The sequence below is a fragment of the Dreissena polymorpha genome, chromosome 1 (genome assembly GCF_020536995.1).
Source record: "Dreissena polymorpha isolate Duluth1 chromosome 1, UMN_Dpol_1.0, whole genome shotgun sequence".
Lineage (NCBI taxonomy): Eukaryota > Metazoa > Mollusca > Bivalvia > Myida > Dreissenidae > Dreissena > Dreissena polymorpha.
Genome location: NC_068355.1, coordinates 52,173,611 through 52,184,275, shown reverse-complemented (window position 1 = coordinate 52,184,275; position 10,665 = coordinate 52,173,611).

Genomic DNA, 10,665 nt, shown 5'->3' with positions numbered 1-10,665 from the left:
CATTCGCTTTTAACTTATATGTCCGGCCTCTCCTGTATAATTCGAAGTTTTTAGTGCCCTTCCGCGCGTGAGGCTGCGTTATGTGATGGTCCGGATTGTGTCCCAGCATTCCTAAATAGTCAACTCACCAGATACACGGAAATACTGACGAACTTTGAATTGTAACTGTATTTCCAACTGTGCATTTTTTCTATACTGTATTCATTTTTTTCGTGATCGTGTGCTGTTGTGTTTGGTGTGTGTGTGTGGGGTGTGGGAGGGGAGATAAGTACAAGGAAAAAAACACATCAGTCTTTTATGATGTCACCAAACGTTCCGCAGCTTTACCCTGCAAGTGTCAGCCGCCATACAACGGATCTTTGGGTACTTTGGTTTACTTAATAGCAAACGTCAGTATCCCAAAACCATGTTTTTATCATATAAATCTTGTTGCGTATGCAATGACACATATCGTTAAACATTGACATATCATAATTGATTATCATATTAAAATAATTAAATTATACAAAGACTTATTTCGAACGACCAAGCATACTATATTAACACATAGACGCCGACTCGTTCTCTTTAACATCTAGTTATCCAGACGCAGGCGTTGAGCACGGGGCCCGTTCTTCACAGTGAGGGTCACACACGCACAACACAACAAAAGACAAATGAAATCAATGACTGGCGTAACTTAACCCGTTTAGTGTGTGCTATTTACAAGCATTACTGCCTTTAAAGAATGGGTAGCATACCGCGACATATTAATGAAAGATAAGTTAAATATGATATAACTATTCTAAATTAGATATTAAAGGGGCTTTTTCACGTTTTGGTAAGATGACAAAATTGAAAAAAGTTATTCCAGATTCGCAAATTTTCGTTTTAGTTATGCTATTTGTTAGGAAACAGTAAAACTAAACATTGACCATGCTCAAATATAGCCATTATATGCATCTTTCGACGATTTAAAAACCTAAAAAATATAAAGCGTTGCAACGTGAAACGATTGAAAAAAATTGAGAGTTGTGTTGTTGTCATTATATTTTGTGAAACTACGAAGATTGCTTATATAAAGTATACAATACGTCTTCCATACATACGTGGCAGGATGGCCGAGAGGTCTAAGTGGTTTTTACTCCAGGACTCCAGGGGTCAGTGGTTCGAGCCCTGCTGAGGGTTATCATTTTTCTTGTTTTTTAATTTTATTCTTGAGTTTTTACTGGAGCTTTTTTGATCCAATGTTTACATTTATCAATAAAAAGCATTTAATGACAAACTTCAAAACATGCCACAATCTGTGAAAAGGCCCCATTACATATTACTCGTTTATACTATAAGCTGTGTTTTACCATTTAAATGGTATTAAAAACACGTATTGTTGGTTAGGCTACTACAACAGAAATACACATGTATACAAATACGCTGATAAACTGTATTGTTTTAAGTAGTAAAACAGATCAAAAGGTTATTCATTGGATAATTATCAAGACGTGATTAATTTTGAAATAGAAATAAACAAAATGTTAAGTTTAAAGAAACAGTAATTATAGATCCCTAGCCATTTTATAAGAGAAAGTTTAATTATCCCAAATTCTTATCACATGCCTTTAAAGGGGCCTTTTCACAGATTTGGGCATTTTTTTAACTTATTCATTAAATGCTTTATATTGATACATGTAAACATTGGATCAAAAAAGCTCCACTAAAAAATCAAGAAAAAAATTAAAAAAGGGAAAAGAACATTGCCCGGAGCAGGTTTCGAACCAGTGACCCCTGGAGTCCTGCTAGAGTCCTGAAGTAAAAACGCTTTAGCCTACTGTGCTATTCCGCCGAGTACACATTCTTGACGTATTTTATACCTATATAAGCAATCTTCGTAGTTTCACAAAATTTAACGACAAAAACAGAACTCTCCAAGTTATTCAATCGTTTCGCGCTGCAACGCTTTATAATTTTTAGGTTTTAAAATCGTCAAAAGATGCATATAATGGCTATATTAGAGCATGGTTAATGTTCAGTATTACTGTTTCCTCACAAATATCATAACTAAAACGAAAACTTACGAATCTGAAACAACTTTTTTCAATTTTGTCAATTTACCAAAGCGTGAAAAGATCCCTTTAAATTATGATAAAAAGATAAGCACATATCGTGGTTCTACTGGGAAAATTTCTACACATACATTTAAAGTACACAATACATTTTAACTTCAATCATACAAATTAAAAAGCATACAAACAGATCAACTATAAAACACAACATGTGAACAAAACACAAGCTAATGTGCTTGTGCAAGATAAAATTGCCCTAAATATAAGACATAAATAATCTATAACTCCGGTTTTCAAAATTTATGTAAGAAAATTATGTTTCATAATAATAATAACAATAATGGATCCACTGGAAAAGGTACATTGTATATTCTAAATATTAGTTAACGTGCTCACTTAAGGATGAAGCATTAACTATAATAAGACTAGTTCTATTACAAAGAACTTACAAAAACAATTACGCTTGATAACTGCTGAATTCTGTTTTAAGAGAATTAATAAAGTACAAGGAACTTAAACATTCAATTACACTTGATAACTGCAAGATTGTGTTTAAAGTGTGTTTATAAAACACAACACCAATGTAAAGTTTCTTTAAGTTATACATAAAAAACAAAATACAATTGCAATAGCTTCTATGTCGGATTCTGTTGAGAAATATTGGTACAACACACTATCAATGTAAAATGTTTATAATAACAAAAATTAAACAATATAACAAAACCTGTGATGTTTGCAAACGAACAACCACAGCAGCAAAGAAGTACATATTATAACTCAGACTAAGCTATATGTATAACCAAACATATAAACAGGCACAACACTTCATTACGACATACGAAAAATAGGAATGATTTACTTTGTGCTAGTTGAAACAGACTATATTATCCAGGTAAGCATGTACTTAAGACCTTGATAAAGGGCACTGATTATACGTCACATATACGTCTCAAAACTGTTTTTTATATTAAAGATACATTTCCAAGAAGCAAAGCATTTTACATATGGGGAAAATATATCTAGCCATTATATAATACCAATATTTAGTGAGAACATTTTTCAGGCACATGAAACAAGGAGGAAGACATAACAATCGTAAAAGAATTTTAACTGAGACAGGTTAGGAGGCGTCAAATTGGAGGTCGTCTACAAAGCATACACTGATACCAGTATACAGATAAACAATTAAAACACATGTACAAGATTTTGTTGAAAAGTTTAATTTGTTCTCATGTATTTTATTGTTTTATAACTACATGTATATATATGCTAAATGTTGCTTTAAAAGACTTATATATTTTAAAGTTACACCTGTTTTGGCACCTTATACATGTAGATGTTAGAATAAGGTGCAGTCAGAGTCTCTGACCTTGAAATGAAATACATGTTAATCGATACATATAGATGCATTTTGAAAGTGTGCAAAATTGTCATTAAATCAATAGCCTAGTTAGCAAGTAATTTATTATTTTTCAAACGGTACCGCTTTTAAAACCGAAAGTAGGATTTCTATACGTATAAGTCCATTTCGACAAACGCGATTATTTTTAAAGTTTTAAAGCGCAAAATAGACGGATTCTACGTTGTAACCACCAGATATAGTCTAATTGGCATAGATGAAATTAAATCTATAGCATAGTTAGCAAGTTATTTTTTTTTCAAACGGTACCGCTTTTAGAACCGAAAGCAGGATTTCTATACGTATACGTCAATTTCGACAAACGCGATTATTTTTAAGTTGTTAAGCGCAAAAAAGACGGATTTCTATCTTTTAACCACCATATATATTCTAATTGGCATAGAAACAATATGTTTCTTATTTATACTTAAATTAAGTATGTCAAATAAGTTGTGTGGCTTTAACCACTCTTAAAAATGACATAACTTTATTGTTACTATTCTGAGTACAGTTATTCACCTGAATCAAGTGGAACTGTCCGAAGTAAATCGTATGTTAATACAAGAATGAAAAGTACTTTAGCTTATGGGGATTTACCATCTAACATACACGATGTATTTAAGAAAGAGAAGGCTTCTGCAAAAACCACTGCTTGTTTTCATGTTTTACATTACAGAGGAAAAAACATATAGACAAATACGTGGAAACATTTCATAACATATAACACTTTTTGAGATCCACAGAATAGCTATTGCAAGTATGTTTCAGTGGACTAAACTGTCTAAAAATGCGATAATTTAGAATCTATTACACCACTTAGTTTCAATATATACAATAGAACGATGAAAACAAAACTATTTATATATTTATATATATATTATGTTTTTATGGTCCCAATTTTGTATATAAACAAAAAGTTACAACTTTTATATTTCGATTACATTAATTTGAAATAAACAAAAGAACAATGTAAGTGAGGATTATAATTGGAAAACAAACTAATGATCGAGTGTAATGTCTATATTATGTTTATAAAGAGAAATGTTGATGTATAAAGCGCTTAAAATAGCTTTATTATATACAATGTGACAATTTATAGGAACAAACCAATGTCTCAGATCATTTTCATGTACTAGCTTGTATCCTTTAGCATTCATCGGTGTTCGCTTCTTCATAATTGCTGACTTTACGTTGTTGTTTCGTAGTTTAATAATTACCGGTCTAGTTGTCCCCTTTTTAGATGGAATGCGATGAATGGCAATACTGTCCTCTGGCTTCAGTTCAACGTCTGCTGTTGACTTCAAGATGGTTGAAACTATGTCAATGATACTGGTTTCGGATTAATCGGATGATTCTCTTATGTTAATTATTTTTCCCGAGTACTGTTTATTATAAGTCGCCAGCTTCTGTGCTTCTCTGCTTGTTTCGAAATTCTTTTCAATTTGTGTTTGTAGCTCCGATATTGCCTTTGTGGTTTTTTCTCTAAGTCAGAATTTTTTTGTTTCAATTGTTCATTTTCGAATTCAAGACCTGTTAATTTTTTATTTAATGTTTTTGTTTTGTTCGTAACTTCTGTTTCAATTGTTTTGGCTATTGTAACTTCTATTTGCTCATAATAGTGGAAACAGAGATCTTTGTTAAGTTTTCTATTTCTTCTCGTTTTAGCATACTATTTCTTCCCTCAGTTCACTCAAACCATCAGTCATGGCCTCTAGCTGTGTGTTGATATTGTATAGTTTGTCCATGCTTGTATTTGTACTGTTGCTAGAGTCAGCGCGTTGCTTCTTGTTTGCTGGCTTAGTTTGTGGCTTTTGCCCTTTGAAAGTTAGTTTCGGCTGTTCACATTTACCGTTACCACTCATTGTTATATGACAATTTTTACGGATGTAGTATTATACTATCCAAGCACTATTGTAAGTTCCTTAGGTCACTTTATTAGTTGTTCACTGTTGCAAGGGGAAATTTTGATCCAATTAGCTATTTTGCAAGCTAAATATGTCCGATGCGTCCAGGCGTCTTCTCACTGCACTAGAAAGTCCATTTTTTGACACAGAAGATTCCACAATTTCACTAATTATCGCCTTTTACGTCCAAGTTATTAAAGAAATATTGTATTCCAACGTATTCCAACGTTTTCCAAGAGAAAAAATGAACTTCTTGCTGTCAGATGATCGCATCATGAAACCCAGTGCCAGAGCCTGTCATGACATTTTAATGAAGCGACGCAACCACATGTATATATAATCCATTTAATGTGCGCGTATAGTCAATTTCGTATAAAATAATAATATACTTTGTACTTCATAAGTACAAAACTGTTTATAATGTACAAATGGACATTTTCTCTTACTGTATTGTTTGATGATATATTTTTTTAATTTAATTTAAGAAAACTCATAATTTTAAACCGATTCTCCTTCAGGATCTTTTTTTATATTTCTAACATTTGTAATTTTTATTTATTTTAAGAAGTTTAATATTTTAAAATATAATTTCCTTAAGAATCTTTTTTATATTTCTAACAGATGTGAAAGATTCTATGATGTACATTATCGTTGAACACTTTTCAGAATATTTAGAACCATCGTCCATCGTCTCTCGTAACTCTTTTAGAGTGGTTTTATATATATGTAACAGAATAGTTTATTAACGTCTCACTTTTGTACATAAAACACAGTTAAGCATATATATATATATATATATATATATATATATATATATATATATATATATATATATATATATATATATATATATATATATATATATATATATATATATATATATATATATAATGATTTTGTACTACTTTACTGTGTTTTATATAGAAAAGTGAGACGTTAATAAACTATTCTGTTACTGACACAATTACTTAATGTCTGGTACCAAGTACCACTATGTTCTGTCACTAATTCTTATATTCAAGGGCAATTTAAAGAGGAATTGTGATCAGCCAAACATTTCTGCTCAGTTTTCCTGCCGAAACTTCTTTTCCTTTTCTACAATATGAAACATAATATAATACATTTGCAAACAAGTATATTTCATAATATACAGAAGAAATGAATCATTCATAATTAAAACCTGTATTATGAAATTAATTATGTATAGACTATTTGATGCTTCATTTGACTAGTGATCGAATGTTCCTTTTAAGTTATAACGATTTCATTAAATTGTGGTAAGAACATCTAGAGGCACACAACCTCATTTTAAAACGCGCAAGGAACAATGTGATGCATGCGTATCTAGTTTCGTTTCAGAACAAAACACACATACGATAAAACTAAAACCTATCCGAGTGTTTGCTAAAATTCCTTTGTAAACGTTAAAAACTTGCCAAACGTAATTTACAATTCGATCAGTATCACTTACTCTTATAGCATCGGCCCTCCTCATAGTATTGTGCCTTTAACGAAAAACTTTCAAGAAGTGCTGGAAAGTTTATGTGGTTTTTTGCAATGTTTAGAAGTTGTAATTGATTTGATGGTTATCAATTACTATTATGACGATCATTCTTTTGCGTTCCGGTGTTCGTTGGAAAGTAGGTAATGTTTAATCCAGGGTGATTCTTTGATTTTTTACGTAACACACAATTATGTCAGTATGTTTATGGGTTAATAGGAGCTTAATTAAATGTTTTATATGCCGCTTATTTTTAATATTTAAAAAAATATTTTTAGAACAACACGAGCAAGACTTTCGTTTTTCCATTAAGAAACTTTTTTAGAACCTGCACTTGCGCATAGTAACAAATCTTAGCAATCAATCAGAAAGGCCGATACTATGAGACAAATGTACATGCACATGAAACAGATTACTACAGGGAGCTAAGTCTAGCACCGTGGTTATAAATAAATCGTTTCGCGTTGCAACGCTTAATAATTTTCGGGGTTTTAAATCGTCGTTAGATGCATATATGGGATATTTTTGAGCATGGCAAATGTTTAGTATAATTGTTTCCTATCAAATATCAAATATCATAACTACAAAAAAAAAAATGCAAATCTAAAACATTTATTTTCAATTTTGTCAATTTACCTAAACGTGAAAAGGTCCCTTTAAGTATGAAGATGATGTACATTTGTATAAGTCTGAGTAAACTGTCTGTCTGTCTGTCTGTCTGTCTGTCTGTCTGTCTGTCTGTCTGTCTGTCTGTCTGTCTGTCTGTCTGTCTGTCTGTCTGTCTGTCTGTCTGTCTGTCTGTCTGTCTGTCTGTCTGTCTGTCTGTCTGTCTGTCTGTCTGTCTGTCTGTCTGTCTGTCTGTCTGTCTGTCTGTCTGTCTGTCTGTCTGCCTGCCTGCCTGCCTGCCTGCCAGCCTGCCTGCCTGCCAGCCAGCCTGCCTGCCTGCCTGCCTGCCTGCCTGCCTGCCTGCCTGCCTGCCTGCCCGACCGCCCGACCGCCCGCCCGCCCGCCCGCCCGCCTGCCCGTCCGTCCTTCCGTCCGTCCGTCTGTCGGTCATAAACACATGGACGCCAAAGCAAGCCTATTTTTACATATGGAAACTTGCAATTCACAATATAAACCAACTTTTACTAGCCCTAAAACGAGAACACTGAGAAGGAACTTACAATCCGCAGACACACCAAACCCCAATGGAAACCCAATGACCCGGGCAATCCGCAGACACACTAAACCCCAATGGAAACCCAATGACCCGGGCAATCCGCAGACACACCAAACCCCAATAGAAAGCCAATGATCCGGGCAATCCGCAGACACACCAAACCCAAATGGAAAGCCAATGACCCGGGCAATCCGCAGACACACCAAACCCCAATGGAAACCCAATGACCCGGGCAATCCGCAGACACACCAAACCCCAATGGAAACCCAATGACCCGGGCAATCCGCAGACACACCAAACCCCAATGGAAACCCAATTACCCGGGCAATCCGCAGACACACCAAACCCCAATTGAAAGCCAATGACCCGGGCAATCCGCAGACACACCAAACCTCAATGGAAACCCAATGACCCGGGCAATCCGCAGACACACCAAACCCCAATGGAAACCCAATGACCCGGGCAATCCGCATACACACCAAACCCCAATGGAAACCCAATGACCCGGGCAATCCGCAGACACACCAAACCCCAATGGAAACCCAATGACCCGGGCAATCCGCAGACACACCAAAACCCAATGGAAACCCAATGACCCGGGCAATCCGCAGACACACCAAACCCCAATGGAAACCCAATGACCCGGGCAATCCGCAGACACACCAAACCCCAATGGAAACCCAATGACCCGGGCAATCCGTAGACACACCAAACCCCAATGGAAACCCAATGACCCGGGCAATCCGCAGACACACCAAACCCCAATGGAAACCCAATGACCCGGGCAATCAGCAGACACACCAAACCCCAATGGAAACCCAATACCCCGGGCAATCCGCAGACACACCAAACCCCAATGGAAACCCAATGACCCGGGCAATCAGCAGACACACCAAACCCCAATGGAAACCCAATACCCCGGGCAATCCGCAGACACACCAAACCCCAATGGAAACCCAATGACCCGGGCAATCCGCAGACACCAAACCCCAATGGAAACCCAATGACCCGGGCAATCCCAAGAAAAGGTAAAAGCCAAAGAGACTTAAATTGACGGACACATGTACCTACTGAGTCGGTTTTCTCTGGTTTCATCCGCTTAATGAAGCGTGTTTAGATTTTTCTGATAGCACATTCCAAAATACTACCTGTATTTACCATCTGTTGAAAGTCCCTTTAGTGACAGAAATAGACCAAATAATTTCTAAAGAACAAAAGCGTGTTTCGATTGTTTAAGTGTGTTTCTGGCAACGGAAATACAATACAAAGCAATAAGATATTTTATTTCCCATTTTGGTTAGTTGAACCATGTTCAATATCATGCTCATGTGAAAGTAAATAAAACTATTCACTATGATGTTTAGTTTGATTTTTAAAATTAGAAATTGCACAATGGAGCTTTGATTTATTTTTTAATGTAAAAGAGCACCCGTCGGTCCATTTGTAAAGCAAACATTTTGAAGATGTCATCCCCGGTCGATTGTGTAAATCTACGTTGTATTTTTATTACCACTTGATTGTTTTAGACTAAGTGCTCTAACTGCCATGTTCATTCTTTAGAGAAAAACGCATTTAAAGGTTTAACCTTTATTTTTTTACTTATTTATGCACGTATGTGGACAAAAATATACCGGTGTGTTTTTCAGCAAACGGAGAATACGAATATAATTATTTATTTATTTTAGTAAATTACATGTTTATGCTATTTGCAATTTTATGTAATTTTGTGTAAATTCTGGCAACAATTTTATTGATAGGCTAATCTGAGCGTGAATTCTACTTTGCGCTAAGTCCCGTAGATGGTGCAGTACAGCATTCACCCGTTTGTAAAAATGTGGGTACGGTGGCTAAAGGGGACATAGGCAATATTTTATTTAACAGTCTCTTTGACGTGCGCTCGTCATAGCTATGACGTGCGCACGTCATACAGTTGCATAAAGGGGGCATAGGCAATATTTTATTTGACAATCTCTATGACGTGCGCACGTCGTAGCTATGACGTGCGCACGTCATAGCTATCGCGTGCGCACGTCATAGCTATGACTTGCGCACGCGATAGATATGACGTGCGCACGTCAAAGTTATGACGTGCGCACGTCATAGTTATGACGTGCGCACGTCAAGGCTATGACGTGCGCACGCGATAGCTATGACGTGCGCACGTCATAGAAATAGTTAAATAATATAACATAGGAAATATTTTATTTAACTATTTCTATGACGTGCGCACGTCATAACTATGGCGTGCGCACGTCATAACTATGACGTGCGCACGTCATATCTATCGCGTGCGCACGTCATAGCTACGACGTGCGCACGTCATAGCCTTGACGTGCGCACGTCATAACTATGACGTGCGCACGTCATAGAAAATAGTTAAATAAAATATTTCCTATGTCCCCTTTATGCCGCCGTATGTGGGAGATAGCATGGAATCGAAAAGCTTCTTCTGTGACGACTGAATCTTGAATCCGATTACGTCATATTAAAGATATCGGTCTCACGAACACAGCGATATAAAAATAACTCATTTTTGAAAAAAATATAGATAGAGCACTATAGCAATAAAGCGACACAGTTTATTAACGCCCTGTTTCCTCGCTGGTTTTATTTGGATGTGTTTTAAATGTGTCGTTTATTTTGTACTCCATAAATACAGC